Below are 27,607 nucleotides of genomic sequence, written 5' to 3'. Positions count from 1 at the left end.
ATGGAGCCTGCTCCTCCCTCTACCTGTGTTTCTGCCTCTCTCTGTGTGACTATCATGAATAAATAAATAAAATCTTTAAAAAAAAAAAAAAGAAAGAAAAGTAATGCAACAAAATAAGAGGTATGGATTCATTTTCCAACTTAGAATTATTTCTAGACTATCCCTGGCAAAAATTTCATTTTGAGTTTTAAAAAATGGACAAACTGCTACATGGCCTCCAAACAAGAAGCTTATATAGCTACAATGTATTTTATTTATATAAAGTGGTTTGGAACAGGTAAAAATTGTAAAAGAAGATATTTTGCTGATTCCCAAGTAGTTAGCTACTGTTAGAGAATTCACTAATTTGTTGCTACTATGTCAGAATTAAACACAAAACACTTCCTTCAATATACATAATGATGACCTTTTGGAGATTAAATTCATGCTCAGTTTTGTGCAGTATATTTATGGGTGTTTCAGACAGCAAGGAATAAAGGCTGAGGTAAGTCTAACTGCTCTAGATTGCACAATAAATGGATTATGTACTAATATTATTACATTCTTTGGTAAAAACAGGGAGCTCTGCTTTTTCATCTTAAGGAATTAAGATCAGTTTGCCCACTATTCCAATCCTGAACCTTTTTTTCTCATTTCCCTTTAAGCCTTAATATATGAATTCCCGTATGAAGAGTCTTACTTGATCACTTTATTTTAAACGGATCATATATTCTTTCCATCTCTACTTCTCTGAGGACCCATATTTATTCACTCAAAAAATACTAAGTAGGCATACCTACTGTATGCCAGACAGTGCCCTAGGATGTGAATTTGCAGCCCTTAAACAACGACACTGCTCTCACAGACCACAGTCTCTCTCATCTGGATCATAGTAGTAACCCTTTAACCAATCTGCCTCTACATTATTCTCGTCTTCCTCTATCCTCCTCACAGCTACTGGTCATTCACCTATGTTTTGCTTCCACAACAAACAACTCAACTAAAACCATGGACAATAGACTCAAACATTTCACAAAAGGGGATATCCAAATGGCCAACAGGCATACCATATGCCAATTGAAGTTACAGACTATCATTACAAGGGGTACCTGGGTGGTTCAGTTGGTTAAGCATCTGCCTTTGGCTAGGTCATGATCCTGGGGCTGTGGGATTAAGCCCTGCATTGGACTCTCTGCTCAGTGGTGAAACTGCTTCTCCCTCTCCCTCTTTCCCTGCTCCTGCTCTCTCTTTCTCCCAAATAAATAAATGAAAAAAACTTAAAAGGATTATCATTATACATGAGGGGAATTTAAGTTAAAAAATGACAGATACAACCTCCATATACACCAGAAGAGCTAATTTTTTTTAGACATGTATTTAATTTTTAGAGAGAGTGAGGATGAATGGGAGGGGCAGAAGGAGAAGGAGAATCTCAAGCCGACTCCGCACTGAGCACAGAGCCTGACACAGAACCTGATCTCACAATCCTGAGATCACGACCTGAGCTGAAACCAAGAGTCAGATCCCTAACCAACTGCACTACCCAGGTGTCCTGGGCTAAAATTTTTAAAACAATACTAAAGAAGTTAGAAGCTCATACAATGCTGACAGCAGTGTAAGTTGGCCACCGTTTTGGAAAACTGGCAGCATCTCCTTAGGCCAAACAAAAGTCTACCAATGAGGGACACCGGGGTGACTCAACAGTTGAGCATCTGCCTTTGGCTCAGGGCGCGATCCTGTGCTCTTGGGATCGAGTCCGTATCAGGCTCCCCATGGGGAGCCTGCTTCTCCCCCTCTGCCCCTCTCTCTCTCTCTCATGAATAAATAAAATCTTAAAAAAAAAAAAAGTCTACCAATGACCCAAAAAATTCCAATCCTGGGTATTTTTACAAGAGAGAAGACTAATTATGTCCATCAAAAGACATATACAAGAACGTTCATAGTGGCTTTATTCATAAAAAGCTCAAAACAAACTGGAAACAACCCAAATAACCAGCAATAGAATGGATAAATTGTAATAAATTCACACAATGGAATACTATATAGCAATAATAAAAGATTGATATGTTACATATAAGGTGAATGTATTTCACAGATAATTATAATAAACAGAGCCAGATACAAAATAGCACCTACTGAAAGATTTAATTTATAGAGGAAGGAAAAAGAATACATGATGCATGACTTCATTTAAAAAGAGGCAAAGTATCCATGGTGCTAGAAGTCAGAATAACTGTTAGGAAAGGTGGGTGACAGTAGGGAGGGTATTGTCTGGGAAAAAGAAGAAAGAATTCTTAAGTGCTCTTAGAGACCCTGTATATCTTGGTCTAGGTAATGATCTGGTATATTACAAGTGTATATATTTAAAAAGTCATCAAGATAGACCCCTAAAGACACGCTTAATTCCATATATATTATACCTCAATTTAAAAAACAAGTAACATCAACAACAATTTCTTTGATGGTGCCTGAAGAAGATCAAGTAGTTGACATGCCATAAAGATCTTTAGGATGTGGCCCCCACTTACCCCTCCAATCTGACTTTTCATCACTATCTGCCTCATATTTTATTCTTTACCAACAGACATATCAAATTTCCCTGCACACAATATATTCTTTTTCACTCTAGGTCTTGTTTGGTTCAAGTAGTCCCCTAAATCTAGAATGTTAAACCTCTACTCATCCTAAAGTCCCACTTAGTTCAGGAAGTTCTTTCAAGAAATCCTTTTTAGCCCAGCATATATTAGGTATTCCTCTCATGTTTCTGAGAAATATGAAATACCTTCATGTAATGAGAAAGTCCGTATTATTGTATGTTGCATTGCATATATTTGCTCAATAATTGTTCAATGACTGAAAAAAATTACTTCTCTGCCTGACAGTAACAAGTCTCATTTTTCTAAAGATAGTCAACTTGGGACAATTCACATAAAAGATAAAGCTGAATGGCAATGGGATTAAGACAGCAGGATGTATCACCACACAATAAATTTTTTAATTAATGTAGAAGTGTCTCCAAAATTAAATATATCTTTAAAAATATGTATAAGCTAGGAAAACTAAAAGTGAAGTGGTAAATTAAAAATATAAGAATAAATAAGCTAATCAGAAAAGAGTACATATTGTATGATTCCACTTATACAATATTATATTCTAGAGCATGTGGATGGCTCAGTTGGTTAAGTGTCTGACTCTTGATCTCAGTGTCATGAGTCCAAGCCCTATGCTGGGCTCCATGCTGGGTATGGAGCCTACTGAAATGAAATTTAATTGTATTCCAAATAAAAACATGAAAAGATATTCTACATCAAAAGCCATGAGGAAAATGCAAATTAAAACGTGATACCACTACACACCCAACAGAATGGCCAAAATCTGTAACTCCAACAACACCAAATGGTAGCAAAGATATAGACAGGACAGGGATGCCTGGGTGGCTCAGCAGTTAAGTGTCTGCTTTCCACTCAGGGTGTGGTCCTGGAGTCCCAGGATCGAGTCCCACATCAGGCTCCCAGCATGCAGCCTGCTTCTCCCTATGTCTCTGTCTCTCTCTGTGTCTCTCGTGAATAAATAAATAAGATCTTAAAAAAAAAAAAAGATATAGAACAGGACAATGGGACAGCCACTTTAAACAATTTGTTGGTGTCTTACAAACTAAATGTACTCTTACCATACAGTCATTCACCTTGCTATTTACCCAGAGGAGTTTAATATTTTGACTACACAGAAACCTGTAAATGGATGTTTACAGCAGCTTTATTCATAACTACCAAAACTTGGAAGCTATCAACCAGATGTCCTTCAGTAGGTGAACGTAAAAATAAACTGTGGTACATCTAGACAATGGAATATTATTCGGCATTAAAAAGAAATGAGCTATCAAGCTACAAAAAACATGGACGAAACTTAAATGCATTGCTAAAAGAAAGAAGCCATCTGAAAAGGCTACTTACTGTGTGATTCCAACTACAGGACATTCTGGAAAAGGCAAAACTAAGGAGACAATAAAGATCATTGGTTGCTAAGAGTTGGGGTGAGGAGGGATCAGTAAGCAGAACACAGGATTTTTTTGGGTAATGAAAATACTCTGGGGGATCCCCGGATGGCTCAGCAGTTTAGTGTCTGCCTTTGGCCTAGGGCGCGATCCTGGAGTCCCAGGATTGAGTCCCACATCAGGCTTCCAGCATGGAGCCTGCTTCTCCCTCCTCCTGTGTCTCTGCCTCTCTCTCTCTCTCTCTCATGAATAAATAAATAAAAATTTAAAAAAAAAATACTCTGTATGATACTATAACCATGAATACTTGTCATCATACATTTGCCAAACCCACAGAATGTGCCAACTAAGAATGAACCCTATGTGAACTATGTACTTTATATCTCAATATAGATTCATCAATCTTTTTTTGTGTGTGTGATAAATATACCACTCTGGTGGTGGATGCTGATAATGTGCATGTTTGACAGCAGGAAGTATATGGGAAACTTAAGTACCTTCTTCTCAATTATGCTGTGAATCTAAAACTGCTCTACAAAAAGTCTTAAAAACAAAGAGTTAAAAAAATTAACAATTGAACCTGAAATCTTTCCCAAATATGGAGAATCTATTGACCGGATTTTACTCCCTACTTCTTTCCCCTCCACCCCCCTTACCATTTTGTCATTATGCACCTAAGAGACTGTTGAGTTTTATCTCGACACAGAGTACAAGGAATTAACTAACATATGTTAATCATTAGGAAACTAGGTGCTATTACTTCAATATTCAATGATGCTTTCATAAGAACATGATCTACTCTGGCCTTTGTGATATTCTAAATTGCTCCTAAATGCACTTAGAGATTATCTATTCTAAGGATTTTATTTCACAAAACCATCTCTAAAAAAAAAAAAAGCAACAGAAAGAAAATAAATTGGCCTTCTCTGCCCTTATTAACAGGTTTTCATCAACTGCAGACCTACAGACCTATCATATTAAAATTACATTTCTGAAAAAATTGATTCAGTTAATGAGTCAATCCACAGAACCTATAACTCAATTTTTCTAAATATATGGAGAGCCTTACATTTCAGTCTCTGATAAATTTAAAGAAAAGTAAATTCAAGCAAAGAACGTTCAATAAAAACAGTTCAAAAGCTTCTTTCAATGGGGTAATTAATGTAAAATTTGACATATAAAACATGGGTTTTAAAAGACTAATTATTGGGAAAGCATTTCAAAACAAAGCTTAAAATCCAAGGTGCAGGGATCCCTGGGTGGCGCAGCGGTTTGGCACCTGCCTTTGGCCCAGGGCACAATCCTGGAGACCCGAGATCGACCCCACGTCAGGCTCCCGGGGCATGGAGCCTGCACCCTCTGCCTGTGTCTCTGCCTCTCTCTCTCTCTCTCTCTCTGTGACTATCATAAATTAATTTAAAAAAAATCCAAAGTGCATGTTTTTTGTTTTTTTTTTTGTTGTTTTTTTTAAATACAGCACTTAAATATGGAAGACTACCACTCTTTAACAGCATGTCACCACAAAAACAGAATTTTGAGCCAGCAATGACCAGTATACAGGGAAGGTAAAATCAGAACCAAACACAATAAAGCAAAAGAGACTGACATAAGGCTCTCCACTTTTCAAGCTCTGGAAACTTTAACAAGGAAGATAAAAGTTCATGTGATAACCAATTTGGATTTTACAGATTAAAATGTAGTTTGAATAGAATCCAAGTGTAAATCCAACTGCCAAAAGAGAATTCTGGATACCAATAATGTTCAGTTCACCTCTATTCACCCTTACCAGCTAATTCATAATAGTCTTGGAAATTAATTTTTATTATCTAAAATGACTCATACTCAAAAATATTTTTTAATATTTTCCCATCATAACTGAATTATATAGAAAGAAAGCAGCTAAATGGGATAATTTTATTCCGTTAAAATTCTTTTTTTTATTCCGTTAAAATTCTAATAAAGAATAATATCACTATTAAATTTATAGTTTTTATCTATAAGTATTAATATTGGGCAATTAGATTCTAATCTCACTACTGCCATTTATTCTGAGATCTGTATATCCTTGATGAATATTCGAAAAAGTTAGAGAAAAGAAAAAGTGACTCCAGATTCTAGGAACACAGAAAAGTGGAGTAAAAGATGATACTTTGATAGGAAACTGAGGAAACCATTAATGGACAATATTTATTTGGAAAGGCTGTTTCTTGCAGGGAATAAATTTTATTATGTGAAGTTCAGGGCTGCCAGCCACAAAGCATTGAAAATGTAGACTTGAGGACAAGCTGAGATCATGTAAAGAGGTAAGTTTTCTGTGAGAGTGAACAGAACCAGAGAACTGGACCTTGGGAGGATAGTTTACATCAGCACTCTTCAATAAAACTTCCAGAGATGTTGAAAATGTTCGTCTTCAGTTTCCAGTATGGTAACCACGAGCCACATGTGGTTATTGAGCCACTGAAACGTAGCTGGTGCAACTGAGGAACTAAATTTTAGGTTTTATTTGATTTTAATTAAAACTTAAGTTTAGGGCAGCCCTGGTGGCGCAGTGGTTTAGCGCCGCCTGCAACCTAGGGCATGATCCTGGAGACCCTGGATCGAGTCCCACATCAGGCTCTCTGCGTGGAGCCTGCTTCTCCCTCTGCCTGTGTCTCTGCCTCTCTCTCTCTCTCTCTCTCTCTCTCTCTGTGTGTCTCTCATGAATAAATAAATAAAATATTAAAAAAAAAAACAAAACTTAAGTTTATCCATAAAATAGAATATTTAGTAGTTAAAAAAAAATGAGCTACCAAGCCACAAAAAGACACAGAAAAAACTTAAATGTTACATTGCTAAGTGAAAGAAAACAATCTCATTCATAAAATTATATAGCACAAAGTGTGAATCTTCATATAAACTATGGAATTTAATAACAATTTATCAACATTGGCTCATCAATTATAATAAGTGCACTACACTAATACAAGATGCTCATAGAGGTAACTGAAAGGAAGGTGTATATGGAAACTCTGCACCTTCAAGACAATTTTCTGTAAACCTAAAACTGCTCTAAAAAAATCAAGTCTATTAAAAATTGTACATTTAAGTAGCCATTTGTAGCTAGCAACTAGTACTGAATAGCACAGATCCATATTAATGAAAGACTGATGTGGACAGAAAATGAGAATGGTATCTCATTCCTAACCACTACTTCAAAAGTACATATATAGGGCACCTGGCTGGCTCAGTCAGTAGAACATGTGATTCTTGATCTCAGAGTTGTGAGTTCAAGCCCCATGCTGAATGCAGAGACTACTTAAAAATAAAACCTAAAAAAAAAAAAAAAAAAAAAAATTACACATACATTTTGTCCTAAACTACGCAGTTTATATGTAGCTTGAGTAGCAAAACTATTTCAAATATTCTAGATGAGTATCTTTCTAAAACGATTTTTGTTAAACAATTTAAGGAGGAAAATAACATTTATTGAATGAGTACTAGGTATCCGGTACTATACTAAAGATGTATATTATCTCGGGATCCCTGGGTGGCGCAGCGGTTTAGTGCCTGCCTTTGGCCCAGGGCGTGATCCTGGAGACAGGGGATCGAATCCCACGTCCGGCTCCCGGTGCATGGGGCCTGCTTCTCCCTCTGCCTGTGTCTCTGCCTCTCTCTCTCTCTGTGACTATCATAAATAAATAAAAATTAAAAAAAAAAAAGATGTATATTATCTCAAACTTCAAAACAAAGTTTTGTTTTTTTTTTTGTTTTTTTTTTTAAGATTTGATTTATTTTAGAGAGAGTAGAAGCACACATGCAAGCAGGGGGGAGGAGGAGAGAAAGAGAAAATCTCAAGGAGGGTCCACACCCAGCACAGAGCCTGAGGTAAGGAGGGCTCAGTCTCACAACCCTGATATCATGACCTGAGCAGATAATCGAATAAGTTGCTTATCTGAATTGACTGAGCCACCCAAGTGCCCCCAAAACAAATCTTTAAAGGAAGGTATTACCATTTGTTTTTAGAAATGAAGAATCATAAAACTTAAGTGATAAAAGATGGGAACCTAGGTATTTCTGACTCCAAAGCTTATGTCAATATTTTTAGGACTCCCAAAATTCTGAACATAATTAAATTTTCCCACAATGAATTTATCATCAGGAATAGGTTATACAGCACAATACAATAATCAATTAATGACAGAGTCTAATGAGGTGTTGTACCTGTGTTAAATGGCCCCAAGCTAATGTGTTTTTTTTTCCGTCACCCCCCCCCTTGCTGTCCCTTTTACCTACAGTGCCTCTACTCCCACAGCTAATTTGCACCTTTTAATCTGCTATGGGATTAAAGAACAGATAATCAAATTTATTAAAATTATGTACAAACCAAGAGAGCTCCTAAATCAGTGCCTTAGTGCAGATGATGAGGTCATTAATCTTGTAACAATTAAGTCTTTTTGTATACTTCCTATTCTAAACTGGGACCTGGAAAGATGGAACTACTATTCTATAATAAAGCTAAGAATACAATCATCCTATTTCATTCAGAAATCTTCCACTAAACCGTATTTTTTAGCATAGATCTCTAAACATCACCTCATTTAAAGATGTTATTTTAATGATTAAATGTATTTTTTTTAAGATTTTATCTGACAGAGAATGCATGAATGGGTGTGAGAGCACAGGGTGGGCATAGGGCCGCAGGGACAGGGGGAGGGAGAAAAATTCTGAAACAGACATCACACTGGGCATGGAGCCCCACTCTGTCTCAATCTCAGGACTGCAAGATGGTGACCTGAGCCAAAACCAAGAGTCCGGTGGCTTAGCGGTTTAGTGCCGCCTTCAGTCCAGGGCGTGATACTGGAGACCAGGAATCAAGTCCCATGTAGGGCTCCCTGCATGGAGCCTGCCCCTCCCCAATAAATAAATAAAATCTTTAAAAACAAAACAAAACAGGGGTATCCCGGGTGGCTCAGCAGTTTAGCACCGCCTTTAGCCCAGGGCCTGATCCTGGAGACCCGGGATGGAGTCCCACATCGGGCTCCCTACATGGAGCCTGCTTCTCCCTCTGCCTGTCTCTCTCTATCTCATGAATAAATAAATAAATAAAATCTTTAAAAAAACAAAACAAAACAAGAGTCCAATGATTAACCAACTAAAGCATTCCAATGATTAAATTTATTAATTTAGTATACTTAGCTTTCCAATGTTGCTATAAAAATTAATGAGGCATATATAAAAACAAAGAAATATTTACAAAGAATTAATACTGTTCTGAAAAAATCACTATAAAGGAAACCACTGATTTTTAAATATTCGTTTTTGCTTTTTTTTTCTTCTTAAGATTTTATTCATTTATTCATGAAAGGCACAGAGAGAGAGAGAGAGAGAGAGAGAGAGGGCAAAGACACAGGCAGAGGGAGAAGCAGGCCCCACGCATGGAGCCCGACACGGGACTTGATCTTGGGTCTCCAGGATAAGACTCTGGGCTGAAGGTGGGCGCTAAACCACTGAGCCACCCAGGCGTCCCGATTTTTAAATATTCTTAAGTAATTCTTTCTCATCACTTTTTAAGTTGTTCTTTTAACTAAATAAATTTACCGTTAAAAAGGGGATATCAATAAGGTGACTTTTCATATGCCCTTCTGGTTCCAAGATTAGGGCCAGAGGGGTATCAAGGTCACCAAGAATAATATGGATCAGGTCTGATGGAGAACTCTGACATTTGGAAACAACTAAGAAAATATGAATACTTAAAATCATGTTTAAAGGAGGGGGAAGGAGATTAATATCAAAATTTAAAATATTCTTCTCCACCTTGATCTTCTGCAACTATTACAAATCTTTACTAATAACACGAAACCTATTTTGCACTTCTCACCATAAATTTTAAGATCTCAATTTAATTCCCGGGGTGGGGGGGGGGGGAAGCTGGTTACCATTTTGAATTTAAGATAAAGATACAAGAGTATTTCCGAAGCCCAAAATCTAAACTTCAAATTTAGCAATTCTAAATTTACAAAGTCTGGGGCACCTGCTGGGTCAGTCAGAAGAGCATGCGACTCTTGATTCTGGGTGTAGAGATTACTAAAAAGAAAAAAAAAATTTTTAAAGGGGTGTGCCGGGCTTACATGGATGGGTAGAGTGTGCAACTCTTGATCTTGGGGTTGTGAGTAGAGATTACTTACTTACTTAAGTCCAAGTATATTATTCCAGAAAGAAAAAAAGCCTAATAGTCTGTACATTATTCCAGAAAGAAAAAAAGCCTAATAGTCTTCTCTCTCAATTCATGAACTAAACCAATCAAAAAAGCCAGAAATCAACTGCTTCAGTAATAGTGTCCATGTTTTGGTGGGAGTCACCTGGAGAGCCAAAACCTAGGGTTTTTTGTTTTGTTTTAAAGACTTATTTATTTATTCATGAGCAACACAGAGAGAGAGAGAGAGGCAGAGACATATGCAGAGGAAGAAGCAGGCTCCTCGAAGGGAGCCTGATGTGGGACTCGATCCCAGATTCTGGGATCACGCCCTGAGCCAAAAGTAGACACTCTCAACTGCTGAGCCTCCTAGGCGTCCCTAAAACCTAGGTTTTTAAGACTTATTCAACATGGGATTAAAAGCAGAGTCAGGCAAATTATAATTCTACATATCCTAAAAGATTATCAGAATAAAATAATTATAAAGTTAGATACATAAAGATCAAAGAGTTTCAACCTAAAAATCTTCTTCCAATATAATGTCAGGTAAAGACCTTGTCTGTTAACATTTCAAGTTTCTTCTACACATTAAGAAAAAAAAAAGGAGGGGTAAGAGAAAAATCAAAAGGCAAATAAATTATAGAGAACAAACTAACAAATATTAGTGCTCATATTTGCATAGAACATTATAATTTAGTTAATTCTCATAACCCAATACGGAAATACAAATGAGTCTGAGAGTTTGAGTAGAACTCCTTTGGAATGATCAAAATTAAAACTGCAAATTGCTGTGACTTTCAACTTTTCTTCCATAAAGAGTCCCTGGCAGCCTGCCTACTGTACTCAAGAGAAGCATGCAAAGAATGAGGTGGTTTTTGATTCCTAACAATCATATCCCAAAGTTTTTTCTGCAATTTCAATTATACATAGTACTGCTCCTTAATCTTGATTCAATAGAATTTTATGTTAAATCCACAGAGACAAAGTAGAATGCTGGTTGCTAAGGACCAAGGGGAGGGAGAAATGGGGAGTAACTGTCTAATGGGTACAGAGTTTCCTTTGGGGGTGATAAAAGGGTTTTGGAGTTAAACAGTGGTAGTTGCACAATATTGTGAATATACTGCTACTAAACTGCTTACTTTAAAATAACTAGTTTTATGTTCAATGAACTGAACCTTAATTTAAAAATTATGTTAAGATATATATATAATATATATGTACATATATGTATATAATGATCCCCTTAGAACTCTTCTTCAAAAACATTGCTACCATGTTCAAATGCTATTTAGATCTTGGAGATTTTTAGATGCATTACAAGTTAAATTATTACCATATATGCATAGTAATAATCAGAGAGTTAAGTACTGACATCAATGCTAAAATGCTTTAACATCAAAATATTGCTAACATATGACATACATTTGCTAATAATCTCAAAGAAAAATATAAATGAGGGCAGCCCCAGTGGCTCAGAGGTTTAGCGCCACCTTCAGCCCAGGGCGTGATCCTGGAGACCCAGGATTGAGTTCCATGTCGGGCTCCCGTCATGGAGCCTGCTTCTGCCTCTGCCTGTGTCTCTCTCTGCCTCTTCCTCTCGTCTTCTCTCTCACTCTCTCTCTCTCTGTGTCTCCCATGAATAAATAAATAAAATCTTAAAAAAAAATAAAAATATAAATGAACCTTAAAATATTTATTCCTCCTTGGCAGGTCACAATTTCAGTCAGCTAACCCGTGCTTAAAAGGTCAACGCAAATTTTTTTATTAGAATTCTTTTCCCAAACCTCAACCAATTAAGAAAATACTGTGAACTAATAAGAAGTGTCTAATATTACATAAAGAGTAAACAAGAATATTATGTAAGAAGTGAACAGGCACAAATCTGACCAATAATGGATATAAATAATTGTGCTGAAGTTAACAGTCTTGGGGATATAGGGTGACATTATTTAGGATTAGTAAACCAGTCACTTGAAAATATATAGAATCTACTTAAACTCTGAAATAAAAAAAAATCTTCTGTATAATGCCAGACAAAATTAATCTTATGCCATAACAATCTCCAAGGCTAGTCCTGGTCCAAATCCTAGTCCTAGACTCCAGGACTAAACAAGAGAAGGAGATCTTCAAGAGCATCCTACAGAATCAGCTAATTGTGAAATCTACTGTGACTGTTATGACACAGACTGATGTGGGAATTTAAATCCATTTGAATCTAATGCCAAAGAATACCTGAACTCCTGAGTGCTGACAGGGCCAAAGCTAAACCAGGTCAGTATACCCTGCCAAAGAACATCTTGCTCCGAGGTATCCACCAAACAAGGATCATTTATCAGTGTATTCTTCACTTTGTTGAGTACCAACCATTCTCAAGATATATCCAAAAGTAGACTGATTAGACGCCCCCCTAAAATTCCATTTTGAATCCCTAAGATCTAGACATAAAAAATGCTGCAGAATTCTAAATGATCTGTGGCTTTAAAAAATTATAAATGAAGAATTTCAAATGTTAGCTGACCCAGCTTGAATATCCCTGATTGTTACTAAAATCATTTTTAAATTACCATGAAATAGTTCAAAGGCACAATTTAGTAACTGTTTACATAGCAAATTAAAGCCATGAAACCATTATAGTAATGCCATAAATCTCTCCTATGTAAATAGATGAGTTACTAGATCAACAGCATTTAAATTTGCTAAAAACAAAAATATGCGTTTCATTTGTAATTCACATGAATAAATACTTTCTCAAACTTATAAGTGATTATTTGGCAGGGTATAAATAATGTTAATAGAAAGGTATTAGGGCTAAAAGCAAGTACAGTATTACAAAGCATAGTTCCTGGTCAAAAAAAGGAAATCTGTCAACATAGGAGAGGCTTCAAAACTAAACATTGAGACACATGGTGGCAGTAGTAAAGCATCTAATTTATGCCACAAGACCTGGGTTTGAGGAAGCTCTGTAACCTATTAATTATGTGGCCTTTTTGCTAGTTACATAGCTTCTCTTAGCCTCATATTCTTCATATATAAAATGAGAATAATAACACCAATATTACAGCAAAAATAGGAGAATTTAAATGGGAATATTTTTACTCATTCAACAGAGATGCTTTAAAAAACTCATTTTTATGTACAAAAAATCCTTTCAAATTTCTTCAAATTAATCAAATATATAGTAACTTTTAATATTACCAAGAAAATTCAAATCTAATTTCTTCTCAAATCTAATTCTTAAGCTATTCTTAAGGTTCCAAACCTTAGAGAAATTCTTAAATAGTACTTGAAAAACTGAAATTATCGGATTAAACATTGAAAAAATATGACAATGCGGGGATCATATCTTAAAATAGTTCTGACAACTATTAAAACTAGAACTCTCTAAAAAAATTTTCAAAATTAAACATAAATAGGGACCCAGACCCTACCCATAAATTGTTGAGCCAACATCCAAACACAAAACCTCAACATTTAAAAATCTTTTGTTTTCAGGAAAATGATATTAAGAGGCAAATTGGTCCTTCACACAAGATTTTTTTTTTTTTTAATAACCAAGCACACTAACCACTTACAATTTAAGAATTTGTACGGTCTAATAGGTTTAGGGTCATAGATAAATATAAGGTCATTACAAGATAGACTCTACTTGCATTTTGTGCTGACCCAACAAAATCCAGCATAAAAAAGGAATTATGGATTCCAGTACTTAAAAAAAAAAAAAAAAAAAGTATTCTTTCTGAGACTTATTAGCTGGAACCATGTGAAAGTTGTTCTTTCCCCATCACTTTAAAGTCTAAAAACATCCACATTATTTACACTAGGCATAAAATGAGTTATGCATATTTTTCCACTATAATTCTAAACAACAAGATAGTGCAACCTCCATGTTTATTTGGCTGTTAGTATATTTACAGTCAATTCTCTTGAAAGAATTAAGGACTAGTGCCACTCATTAAATTTCACATACACTAAAAATGCTTCGAATTATAACACAGACAATTCTAAGTAGAAATTTACCCTAAAACTGGATGGAAGACATTAACTGGCATCTTTTCTGCACAGGTCAATTTTCCTTTCAAGAACACGAATGGAGGGACCAAGTAACTGAATGTTAAACAGTAGAAAGCAATCTTCCCGGTTGCATCCAAACAAGTTTAATATAAATATCTGCAAACCTACATATAAACTGGAATGGAAGTAACTGGAATCATTCCCCCCGCCCCCGCCCCAACAGTGGAGATGGGACGAGGTAGATGCCACAAAAAACAACAACAACAACAACAACAAAAAACAAACAAACAAAAAAACACCTAAATTTAGGTGTTGTCGCAATTAACTGTTGAAGTTACAGGCATCACTGCCGGGTGTAATTGTTATTTGCCTCTCCAAAAGCCTAAACATTCAAAAGAGAACAGTTGTTTCCAGTTTTTGAAAGTTACAAAGAAGTTTTGAAATCCTACTAACATCTGCTTTAGAAACCAAATATCAAACCCAAAGCAACGGTTAGTCTTAGAATAAAAGACTGAAAGGCAAAATCAAAACAGGAGACAGAGCACAAGAAGTTCTAGCCTGGAGATGAGGAACCACTTCTCTCCTGAAGAAATGCTTCGTTAGGTCCATTCTGGGCTCATGTTGTTAGTTATTTCTTATGAGGCACATTAACAGTGCAAATACGGTTCGTTTGAAGCAAAGTCCTATTCAGACACTACGATTTGTCTTCGCCTCGCCAGTTAGTGGCTTTGTTTCCAGTTTCGTGGACTATTCTGGGATGTCAAGAGTTATATTATTACTGGTCCAAAAGAGCCCTTGTTTCCCTCTCCCCCGGGACGTGGGCATAACTTAGGTTTAGAGAGAACCGGAGCGAAGGGACGTTTTAAGAACATCCCTCAGCCCTCCACCCCTCCCCACCCCTCCCTTATCGATAATCACGTTTTACCTTGTAAGGCTTTTTTTTTTTTTTGTGGCTGTTGCACTCAAAATGTTTCTTAAGACACCCGCATACACAGTTTCCCCATCGCCATCAGCAAGAGAGAAGACCACCTGGCTCCATCTCCAGAAGCTTCAGGGAGCTCGAGAGCCCGTGAAACCCGCTTGGCCGAGGAAGGAGAGCGCTTAAGGGGTTAGGGAAGGGGGCAGCCGCGAGGTGCAGGGACGCGGAGGCGGTGCCCGTCTACAGCCGCCTTCACCTCCCCACCCCCACGGGCCGGGGGTCCAAAAAGCATTTCCTGCGCACACCCTGCACCCCGCCCGAGGCCCTAGGAGAAAGCGCCGGGCCGGGCACCTGGGGCCCCCTCCCCTCGCCCAGGGCGGCGTCCGCTCCTCCCCACGGCCTACCCGCTCCTGCAGGCCCTCCCGGCCGCGCTCCAAGGCCTCGGGCCTCGGGACGCCGGCCGCGGACAAGCCCCTCCGCCGCCGGCCGGGCTGAGGCCCCGGGGGGGCGGGGGAAGCGCGGGGGGCCGGGCGCTGCCGCCGAGGGGCGGAGGGCGGGCGAGGACGGCCCCTTCCCCGCCGCGGCCGCCTATTGTTCCCGACGGAGGCCGGGCCGCGACTGCCGCACTCCCCGGGCCCGGGCCGCCGCCGCCGCCGCCGCCGCCGCCGCCGCCTGCTGCTCGCTCACCGCGCTGGTCCGAGCAGCAGCTCCTCTCAGCTCCGAGTCCCCGCGGCCGTCGCCACCGCCGCGGCAGCCGCCGCCGCCGCCGCCGCCACCGTCGACTCTGACTCTGTCCCAGGCCGCCGGGCCACGGCCGCCGCCGCCACCGCCAGCGTCGCCTCCGGCCTCCCACCTGCTGCTGCTGAGGCTGCTCCTGCAGCAGGGGCCATCTTGTTGGTCGGCCTCCTCTTCCTCCACCTCCTCCTCCTCCTCCTCCTCCTCCTCCTCCGCCCCGTCGCTCGTTGTCCTCGTCCCCTTCCTCTTCCTCGGGCTCCGGCCCGCCCCGGAGACTGGGGCGGGGACGAGGGCGAGGCTCCTCCCCGGGGGGCGGGGCGCGCGGGGGGGCGGGGCGGGGCGCGCGGGGAAAGCTCTGAGTCACCGGCCGCCAACGCCCGGGAGGGAGGCCCGCGACGCCGTCCGCCAGCCCCCGGGGCGCACCCACGCCCGGAGCCGCCGAACTGGTCCCGCAGCCCGCCAGCCCTCCCCCAGCAGCGCCGCGGCGCCGGGCGGCGAGCGGGGATTGGGAAATGTCTGACGTCCCCTCGGAACCCCGCGCTCCCTCCGCCCCTGGGCTTCCTCCGCGGCCGCCCCGCGCCCCGCGGCCCCCGCCCCGGAGGACTTGTTGTTCTCGTGCGTGTCACCCACGTTCTCGATCACACCAGCTTTGCCCTGCGTCTCACCGAGTCCCCAGAGAGGTCGGGCTTCCCGTCGCGGCGACACCGCCTGGAGGCCCGAGGGGACGGGGATACCTGTCGGGGTGGGGGTGGGGGTGGGGTGGGGGTGGGGCGGGGGGTGGGGCGGGGAGGTCCGGTCCGTGGACGAGTTCCTAGCTCTAAAAGCGAACCTTGCGACGATTGAAAGTTTCTTGTCCCTCGTGGAAAAGAAGCCATTTTGATTTGGGGTAGCGGGAAGACCCCGTGCGGACCAGCGCGCTTCGCCAACCCCGTGCTTGTAAGGGAGAGCAGCGGAGGGACACCCCCCGCCGTTCAGGCCTGATTTCCAGATGGAGCGTCCGGCATCGGGGCGGCCTCGCACGGACACCCCGCCCCGCGAGCACCCCTCTGCCGTGATTCCCCTTTTGTGGCTTCAGGTCTTGGCCAAGAGAGCGGGGATCTCTGGCTTATCCCGCCCTTTCTTCGCTGCGGACATCAGCACTCCCAAGGCCAGGGCTATGTGTAGAGAAGCTGCCGCCTCTAGCTCGATAAACTCCGTCGTTAGAACGGGGCTTTGTAATAGGTGTAAGACACACCACACACCTTTCCCAAACCCTGCGCGGCGGTCTTCTCAGTTGCTGAGCCCCTCCTGCTACTGCGATTCCAGCTTCTTTCCAGAAGACCTCCTGACGTGCTTCTATCGACTGGGATCCACTTCCCTTTGAAGTGGGCTCAATCCGTAAGCTCGCCTTCAGCCCGCCCGGGGGGTAACCCCAATCCTACAAAGAACTAACTTCCAGCTCTCACAGAGGGATTAGGTCAGTGTGTGCTAATCTAAAGGCCGTCTACCTCTCGGATGGCCTTTCCCTCTTCAAGGAGCCAGGCCTCATTCCCCTGCTAGGAAAAACAGATTAATCTGTTCCTCCTGTTTTTCCTCCTCCTCGCTTCTCCCTCCTAGGGAACCTTCCACAACAGAAGGTTTTAGCGGCTGTTGCTAGGCAAACAAGCCAACTTCCCTGTTGAGGTGAAGCAAATAACCCAACTTTCCTTACAAGCTACCTAGATAACACAGTTGCTTTAAACTACGAATAGTTTGTACCTCCGTCGGTAAATCCCTTGCAAATAAAATACGATGCTGAAGTTAAGTTTATTTTTATTTCATCAGTTTTTCGGTTAAACCTAGGTTTAAAGCCAAGGGGCTTCCCAGAATTCATTGTACTAATATAATTAAACAGAAACATTTGGCAGAAAAAGGAGAAAAGCAGCTTTGAAAATTACTTGAGTGTTTACAATAAAAGCTAATGTATGAGAAACATTTACATGCTTTGAACTCCCCGCTTAGGGCAGATGTGTAGATTACGAGAATAATTTGTTCCTTGAGACTGCGTCTATTTAGAAGAAAGATAATATGGTTATTTAGCAAGAAAAAAAATAGAGATTCTGGATGGTATTCCCAAATTAATAACGCAGTAAGAATTTTAGCTACTGAACTAAGCTTGTTTCTCCCCCTGATTGTGCTGTTTAAAATTTTTGCTACTGCTGTGTACTAACATTTTTCAGGGTTTTGAGAGGTACTATAAATAAGATTTAATAAGACATGTTGAAATTGATACATATATTTAACGTTTCAACCACTTAAAATTGTATGTTTTAATCCAGCGATTTGTATTAATCCAGTGAAAGAGTGTTTGAGAACTTCCTAGAGCTAAGATCACACTCTTAAGAATGTATTACTAAAGACAAACAGCTTATATGTTTTGCAGTTGTTTGTGCTTAGAAATCACTACTATGCAGTTTTAACATAACTTAAACAATTTAGTTTTATTTTGCATTTTATTATTTAATTCTCATATAGAATGCCTAGAAATTTAGACTCTGCCCTGGCCTCCATCATGGGTATACTATGAAAATTAAATGAGTCATTTCATGTAAAGGACTTAAAACAGTTCATGACACATAAGTACTCAAATAATTTTTAAATATCCGTTTTAAGTATATGTCATTGTAGTATTCAGTTTTTTCATCAGATGAGGATGAAACTCATCAAATATATTTTTGCTCTTAGCATGAACTCTAATGCTAGATTTTAGATTACACAAAACCAGTTAAAATAATGCCTTATGAATTTTTTCAATGTATTTCCTGATATGCCTGTACTCGATTGTTCTTCCTTTGATTTTGTCTTGTGTGTGTGTGTGTATGAGACGAAACTTTGTTTTTCAAGTTATACAGAGTGATTAAGCTAGCACATCCTTAAATAATACTCTGGAATGTGTGATTGTCAATCTAAGACATTGTTTATTTTAAAAATAGAAATGATTTTTAGATACAACCAACTTTTATGAAACAGAGACTGAGAAAGGTTGGATAGATCACAAATCTACCCAACTCCTTTATAGATAAATATCGTATTATTGAAGAAAGTGTAGAGAACTGGAATAGGAGGAGAAAATGTAAATAAGTCATGTGTCTCTGCTTTAAAGAAATTCAACAAGCTAGTAAGAACAATACAATAAGATATGCGTTTAAACAACTAGAGTATAAAATAAACTGGATCATTATTGCATAGAAAGTTTAAGGTTCTATGAAAGTTAAAGGGAGGAATTAATAGGAATCATTCTAATGTCACAGAGACTACATTTTGACAAGTTAAAATAACTATGTATGATATTAGATATGTACCCAGAGTCATGGAAGTATAATCAGCTCAGGGCAGGATGGGGATGAGGAAGGATTAAGGAACAGGCGACAGAAGGGTGTGTGAATAGAGTTTAGATTAACAGAAAAACCTGGTTAAAGTACAGCTAGAACCTGAGACCTCTCCAATGTAAATCATTTATGGAGGGAGAGGGAATGACATCCTCAAACACAAATGCGAGCACAAAACAGCACTAGAACTGAGTCACCTGGATTTTCTAGACTGCGTTAGGTAAAGTAAGGGTAGGAGTCCAAATAAATCCTTTTTATCCTCCCCACCCAACCCTCCCTCATACATAGATTCTCCATAACCTACTCCCTCCCATAGTCGACACACCTCTTACCACTGTTCATTAAATAAATAAATGGAGAGAAAATAAATGGAAAAGAGGAAGATATTCTAAGTAGTTACACTAAGGAAATATAAGGAAACCAGTAGTTTCTGACCTACCCTTCACCTTTAGAGTTCAGTCCGAAACCAGGCCCAAGTCAGTATTTACAAACTAGGTGTAAGAGGTTGCCTTAGATTTAGGGTAACTATCCAACATAATCATGACAGATGTAGCACAAGCTAGTTCTGGGGTTTCTGGAGGTAGGTCTCTGTAGGCTTGATCCCAAAAGAGTTCAATAAACATGTTTCTGAGTCCCTCCTGAAACTATTTCTGAACTTGTTAGTTCAACTGTAGATAGACCCAAACAGTTAAAACCAGAAACAGACCAGACAGCTTAACTCATGCTCTAAAATCTGTTGTATTTATTTCTTATCGTCCTTCCCTGAGGCATTGATGAAAGCATTTTTTAATGACACCAGACCAGAAAAGCCGTGATAGCAATGAAAGGCCTAGAGGACCACTCCCTACATATCCCCTCATATCCCCGTCCCTGCCCATGATCATGAGCTGAATGCATACCAACCTCCACCTATGACCACAAGCTCTCTGCCTGCTTTCTTGCACTCAGCTCCCCCCCATCCCCCGAACCTCTCTCTATCAAACTCTAGATGTCCATCTTGCTAGTGGAGAGGTCAGTTGTCAAGACTTAAGCCTGCCACATCCCCAAGCTGCGCACACCCAAATAGATTTCTCTCTTCCTCTTTTCCAAATTCTCATCTCTTGAGTTACTGGCTTCTCTTGTGACAAGTTTATCTGAGTTTGCTCCCTCTGCAACGTTTTTGGCGAACCCAGCCAGGAACTCTGCTTTCAATTTATCCCCCCTTGGGATTTTTCCAGGATGGAGCAGTTGGGCCCCAAAGTGTGCTGGGGCTCACCAGTTTGCTTCCTGAGTCAGCGGCTATGATAGATCTTTAGATAACAAACTAATCTACTTTTCATGAAGGCCTTCTAGCCCAAGACTGAGCATCTCTGAACTTCAGCTGACCTTTTGAGACTTATTCCGAGGTGATAGTAAACAGAACACCTCTATGAAAGAGACATCAAACAACTTTCAGGCAAGAGGCCCATTCTACACACTAATATAAACAGGATCAAGAGAAAGCAGCTCCACTTTTCCCTTGGCAAAATTTACCAAAAACTTTGTTGGATTTCACGATTGTACTAGTTTTCTAGGACTGCTTTAACAAATACCAAGACTGGTGGCTTAAACAACAGAAATGTTCTCATAATTCTGGAGGCTAGAAGTCCAAGATCAAGGTGTTGCCAGGTTTGGTCTCTTCCAAGGACTCTCTCCTGGGCTTGCAGCTGGCCATCTTCTCCCTTTGTCTTCACATTGTATTTATTATGTGTCTATTTAAATCCCAGTCTCTTCTTATAAGGACACAAGGCATATTGGCTTAGGCCTACCCATATGATCTCATTTTATTTTAATTACCTCTCTATGGGCCCTATCTCCAAATACAGTCACATTCTAAGGTACTAGGGGTTAGGACTGTAACATAGGAATTTGGAGATAAGGAACACAATTCAGCCCATAACAATAATAAATGCTCACTTTAAGAATATCATAATTATAAAAGGCATCCTTATGAAGGTACAATTTTCAATTTATTCTATTAAAACTGAAGCTTTTCTAATTAGTCTTTATATCATAAAATATCAATGCTTTTTGGGTATAAATTAGCAATAACAAATAGGATACTGAAATTGAAAAATTGATTACCAAAATTATCTGAGTCATACCACAGTAAGTGTTATCGGAAAACAGATAGAATTTGAGGTCTATTCAGATAGAACTTGAATAGACTTAAGATTAATATGAAAGGATTTATATAGCTGATGATTTGACCCTCATTTAAAGCTCTAAATAAGAAATTATAGATATATTAAGGTCAAATACATTTTATAACCAAATGATATTCTCTAGCTCTAAATAAGAAATTATAGATATATTAAGGTCAAATACATTTTATAACCAAATGATATCCTCTAGCACAAATGTATGTTCAGTATCTCTTAGGCGATATGAGGTCTATCATGTCATGACAAGCCGGTTAAGAACAAGTTGGACATTCATGTATAAATTATTCTGGAGACCAGAACTTGAAAGATATGCTTTAAATAAGATGGAGAGGAATTTTCTTTTGCTTCATGCCTTTCTAGGATCTGGACTTGGGGGGAGTCTTTAGAGTTCTTTATGATTTTCCAAGAGGTTAGGGATTAAAGATGAGCTTGGGATGCCTGAGTGGCTTAGTCACTGGAGCATGATCTCTTGATCTCAGGGCTGTGAATTCAAGCCCCATATTGAGAGTAGAGATTAGTTAAAAAATAAAATCTTTAAAGGGCACCTGGTGGCTCACTCGGTTGGGCATTTGACTCTCGGTTTTGGCTCAGGTCATGATTTCATGGGTGGTGAGATCAAGCCCTACGTTGGGCTCCCTCCTCAGCAGGGAGGGGGATTCTGTTTGGGATTCTCTCCCTCTGTCCCTCCCTCACCGTGCTTGTACTTGCTCTTATGCGCTCTCTCTCTCTGTCTCACAAATAAATAAGTAAATCTCAAAAAAATAAAAATAAAAAAATCTTTAAAAATAAATACATACTGACATAAATACATATGCACATAAATATGAGCTCTGCCACTTGGGGCAGATCATAAACCAATTAGGAAGATATCTCTATGGTAGCTTCTTCATTGAAGATGAATATTCAGCTATATGCTACTCCTTGAGTTTATTTCCCTTTTATTATCCTCTGGGTTTGAATGAAATCTTGTTTGAATGTTCTATTGTTTTCTCAACTATGCTACTGTCTATCGACAGGAGAGTTCTGCTGCCATACTTAGGACAGGCATTCTCATGCAGGCCAGTGTAGCATTGGTAATGGGAAATACAGTTCCCCCAGAGGAAAAGCAAATCTTGGGGATAAGTGTTAGTTTTTCTTCGCCTGGATATTTGTCTCCTGTTTATAATCTTGAACAGGTAGGAAGACCTAGTAAAAAAAAAAAAAAAACCCTTGCTGTACGCTTATTAGTTGTGTGAGCTTGTATAAGTTACAATTAGAAAGCTTCAATTTCCTTCACTATAAATTAAGGATTGTAAAATGTATCTAAGATGGTTTTTATGGATATTAAAATGAGAAAATACATGTAGCACATCTAATACAATGCCTGACGTCTATCAGACACTCAATGAGGGAGAGTTATTAAAATTATACTAGGTAGTATGTGTTGTATTAGGCTGATGATTCTCTTTTGTGGTGAACTTTTAAAAACTATATTTCCGGGGATCCCTGGGTGGCGCAGCGGTTTGGCGCCTGCCTTTGACCCAGGGCGCAATCCTGGAGACCCGGGATTGAATCCCACGTCGGGCTCCCGGTGCATGGAGCCTGCTTCTCCCTCTGCCTATGTCTCTGCCTCTCTCTCTCTCTGTGTGTGTGACTATCATAAATAAGTTTTTAAAAAAATAAAAAATAAATAAATAAAAACTATATTTCCAGCTCTGACCCTAGAAATTCACATTTGAGGTAATAATGTGGGGCCAGGGATCTTTAATTTTTTTGTATTTTTACGGATGATCCTATCCTACTGTCTGAGGTAAGAACTACTGATGTATGTCAAGGGCCAGTCAGCAAGCTTTTTTAGTAAATAGCCAGATAACAAATATTTTAGGCTTTGCAGACCATACAGTCACTGTCACAATTACTCAGCTCTGCCATTGTAGCAGGAAAGCAGCCACAGACAAAATATAAATAAATGAGCATGACTGCCTTCCAATAAAACTTTATGTACAAAAACAGACAAAAAGAGATGGTGGGCTGGATGTGCCCCCCAGACTGTTGTTTCCCAACCTAGTCTTATGTGAAGAGAGCTTTTATTTGCCAATGGCAGGGAAAGTATTTTATTATGTTGAACAGCAGCATTAAAAGCTTTACATGTAATGACCAATGTTTGGTGTTACACACAATTAACTAAACAGAAGTCCTGCCTTCCAAGGAATTAGTTTCTAAAACAACAACAGCGTAGACCTAATGTTTATAAGTAATCCCATATGACTAATTGTCATATAAACAGATGACTATATAAGACTTAATGTGAAACTGGGTTCATAAGTGGGCAGATTTTCCTAATGCTCTTGATTTACAAATATCAGATAAAATAGATGGAGCATTCAATAACCAATGTAAAGGGGAGAGCATTAACACCAGACTAGCTTCCCTCTTTGAGCAGGAGGCAATAAGAGAGCATCTTTTAAGAGGTGTCCTTTAGGGTACCTGGCTGACTCAGTCAGTAGAGCATGTGACTCTTGTTTTCAGGGTCACAAGTTTGAGCAGAGAGATAAGTAGGGAGAAAAAGAAAAAAGAAGGGTCTTATCTTTTAAACAAGACTTCATGGCTCTCCACATGGCCAAATTTGCCTTCTCTCAATTGTAACTTCTTCATCAAACACACTATCATCAGATTTATCCTCTGAGGTAAAGGGCTGCATTATGGTTGTAGTTTAATGAAACATGTGACTATTTCCCTTATTTAATCTGGGACAAAGGAAAATGTTTCCCTTTCTCAATAGGAATGATAAATTAGAAGAAAAATCAGTGGATCAATATGTGTGTTTGTATGTGCGTCTATGTGTATGTGTGAGTTTATTTAAATCAAGTGACTGGTAATTTAGTGATCTACTGCTTCCATTTGTAGAAATGATATAATAGTTGTTGGATAGGGCAAGATTCTCCTACATCTCCTTGTATTTCTGAAAGGTGGACCTACATAATGAGTTACTTGTAATTTTATGGCTGCCCAGCATCTTACCCTCCCCCTTTCACAGTGTTTGGAAATTTTCCACTTGGCAATTTTTGTGGGTGACAGGATCTCTTCTTCCACTACAGGGGCCAGAAAGTCCAGATACTTGCCTTCTGCTCTTCCAAGTGCCCTCTGCACCACCACCACCCCTACCCCGCCCAGTCACCCTAGAGTGAGGGAAAGTGAACCAACGTTGGTAGACTGGATGTTCTTACTTAGGACTTTAAATCAGGACTCAGTTACACAGAATAAGCAGAATTCATCCCCTGGAACCTGTGATACCCAGAGCCCAGAGTCTGGTGGTATCCAGCATTTATTGGCAATGGCAGTGATCCCCTCACCAGGCCATTTCAGGACCAACGTTAGCTGTGGTTCTGGCTATCCAGTTTCCCTCTACTCCCTTCCTTACCATCAAAACTGTTCCTCCAGGGATCCCTGGGTGGCGCAGCGGTTTGGCGCCTGCCTTTGGCCCGGGTCGAGGTCCTGGAGACCCGGGATCGAATCCCACGTCGGGCTCCCGGTGCAAGGAGCCTGCTTCTCCCTCTGCCTATGTCTCTGCCTCTCTCTCTGTGACTATCATAAATAAATTAAAAAAAAAAAAAAAAAACTGTTCCTCCAGAAAATTCCTTTTCTGCTTCAATTAGCCACTGAGATGATTTACATATAAAGGAAGGATACAGAAATCAAGAGATTGCAGAAATAATCCACTTTTCCCATTTCTCATATAGTTTCCCTTTACTCGCTTTAATGGAAGTTATCCATGTTTGGTGTTTTTTTGTTTTGGTTTTTTTGTTTGTTTGTTTGTTTGTTTTGTCCTGTTTTTATGACTCTAGTCACTGGAGTTTCAAAACTTAAGAGTTCATCTGTATTCTTTTCAATTAAACTTAAGTGAAGTGTCCTAAATTACATATTCCCTTCTGTTACTCAGTTCATTGATTATACCCAAATAATAAGCACTCCTCTCAAGATTTTGATTTGATTTTTTTACTAGCTCTGCCAAGAATGTTTAGTGCTTACATTAAAAACTAATATTGCATGCATTTTTCAAGAGAAAGACTTCATATAAATCTCTCTTGACTAAAATTTTTTACAAATGCAAAGTGGTTTTTACTTTTCTCTTGAATTCCTTCTGCTAACAAGAATCTTCCTAATCAAGCATTTCTTTTGGGACAATCAAAGCCCTCTTTGCTAAGATTACATGGAAAAGGGATTCTTTTTTATAATTTTTTGCAAAAATATTTCAACTACCACCATTGAAGTATTCATTTGTGGTTCTTTTTTGCAGAGACTTATAACCTTGTTTCTACAACATCTAATTGAGCCCCAGATGTTCTCAACTAATTATATGAAAGTCAGAATGAAATTAATTTGCACCCACTTTATCACAAACAATCACAATACATATCTGATAACTGGTTATGTGCCAGTCACTGTGCTATGGTAGTACAGCAGTGAATATGATAGAGTCTATTCCTCCAGAGCTTATAGTTTAGCAGGGAAGATAGAATACTTATAAATTATTAAACAACCACAAGTGTGAAGGCCAAAGTACATAGCATATTTAACAGTGAGAATTGACTGGATCTGAGTCGAACAGAAGCTTCCTCAAGAAAATGACATTTAAACTAAAAGCTACAGGATGAGCAGAAATGAGTGAGGCAAAGAGAGAGCAAAATCTTTCAGGCAGAGAAAACAGCATATGCAAACGCAGCAAGGCAAGAAGAATGGTGGTTTGTTTCAGGAACTAACAGAAATCCAGTTTGGCTGGAGAAAGTGAAGAGGAACCTAGCAAAGAAGATGCTACAGAGGTAAGCAGGTAGGCAATGGAAACCAAAGTAAGCTGAACTTGCCTTTTCTGGTATAGTCAGTTTTCACAGCCAAGAAGGACTAGAGGCACAAAAGACAAAGCAAGATTCGAGATTTAAAGTCTACCACGAAAAAAAAAAAAAAAAAGTCTACCACGAGAGTTTCACTTCATAAAGCAAGACCCAAAAGGTTGCACTCTCAGTATAGGATGAATGATAAATAAATACCTCTCCCCTCCTTGGAGCTGGAAAATGCTACCTATTTTACACTTTGGTGCTGAATGAAGAGAAGAAACTTTTTTTCCCTGAAAACTCATTACTGCAACAAACCCTTCTATAGGTTTATATTTTGAATTCACACTTCTTGGACGGGCCAAAAATCTCTCAAGTCAATGAGCGTCAATTGAGTCAAAAATCTCTCAATCTCTCCTGGCTAAAATGCCCCAATCACCTGATAGATGTAAAGGCAAATCTGGGGTGCCTGGTGGTTCAGTCTATTAAACATATGCCTTCAACTCAGGTCATGATTCCAGGGTCGTGGGATCGAGGCCTGTGTCCAGCTCCCTGCTTGGCAGGGAGTCGTCTTCTCTCTCTCCTTCTACCCTTCCCCTTGCTAGTGCTCTCTCTTTCTGTCTCTCTCTCTCTCTCTCAAAATAAAGAAAATCTTTAAAAAGAAGTAAAGTAAATCCTTTCTGAAGGAGCCCTCTTGAATCCCCAGTTTTAAGAATTTCTACTGAAGGGGCACCTAGGTGGCTCAGACGGTAAAGTGTCAGACTTGATTTTGGCTCAGGTCATGATCTCAGGTCCTGAGATTGAGCCTTGCTTGGGATTCTTTGCTTCTCCCTCTGCTCATGCATACTTGTATTCTCTTAAATAAATAAATTAATTAATTAATTAATAAAATCTTAAGAAAAAAGAATTTCCACTAAAAGTTCAAAGGAATATCATAATTCATAGTAAAACAATGCCATCATCATCATCAACAACAACAACCACAGCATCAAATCAGCAAAAATCATCCAAAATAATGGGCATCATGAGCCCTTATGGCAGAATCAGACCCATAGAATTTTCAGATGTGGAAATTATTTTCAACACAGAAAATCAATAAGTTTAATGTTTCAAAGAATAAATAAATATTTAAAGTGTGAGTCCAAAGTGGGCAGTTAAAAAGAATGAAACATCTATTTCTGATACCAGTGGATAGGAAACTGAAATCAATCCTTTTTTGAGAACAACCAGAAAAGCTGGTCAAAAAAATAATTTTTTTAATTGGAATCTTGGAAATTTGACTATCCTAAGTTCTCCTATGAAAGAACCTAGGGAGCTTGTTTGGAGGTTGTAGCAGGGGAGTGTAGCTACTCACATACCCTTGACTCAAGGACAGTCCTCCTTTGGTGGGTAGGTGGTCTTCTTCCATTGAGCACAAAGCTTTGGGAGGGATGCACTCGGAGTAGGGAATGCACTCTGG

At 39.6% G+C, this 27,607-nt stretch overlaps 1 protein-coding gene across 4 annotated transcripts in view; it reads right to left on the bottom strand.

Annotated features, from left to right (window-relative positions):
* Positions 1–15,892, bottom strand: part of RC3H1 (ring finger and CCCH-type domains 1) — a 79,537-nt gene extending 63,645 nt beyond the window's left edge. For 3 of the 4 annotated variants that reach the window (XM_025430258.3, XM_025430262.3, XM_035718843.2), the window contains exon 1: positions 15,763–15,892. The gene's annotated coding sequence lies outside the window, so the exon portion shown is untranslated. Of the gene's footprint in view, positions 1–15,479; positions 15,580–15,762 lie in introns of those variants that run through there. The other variant, XM_035718840.2, reaches the window with a different exon arrangement.
* Between the last annotated feature and the right edge of the window lie 11,715 nt (positions 15,893–27,607).

The sequence above is a fragment of the Canis lupus genome, chromosome 7 (assembly GCF_003254725.2).
Source record: "Canis lupus dingo isolate Sandy chromosome 7, ASM325472v2, whole genome shotgun sequence".
Classification (NCBI taxonomy): domain Eukaryota; kingdom Metazoa; phylum Chordata; class Mammalia; order Carnivora; family Canidae; genus Canis; species Canis lupus.
The sequence above is the reverse complement of the archived record's forward strand: the minus strand, read 5'-3'. Positions and strand labels throughout refer to the sequence as shown.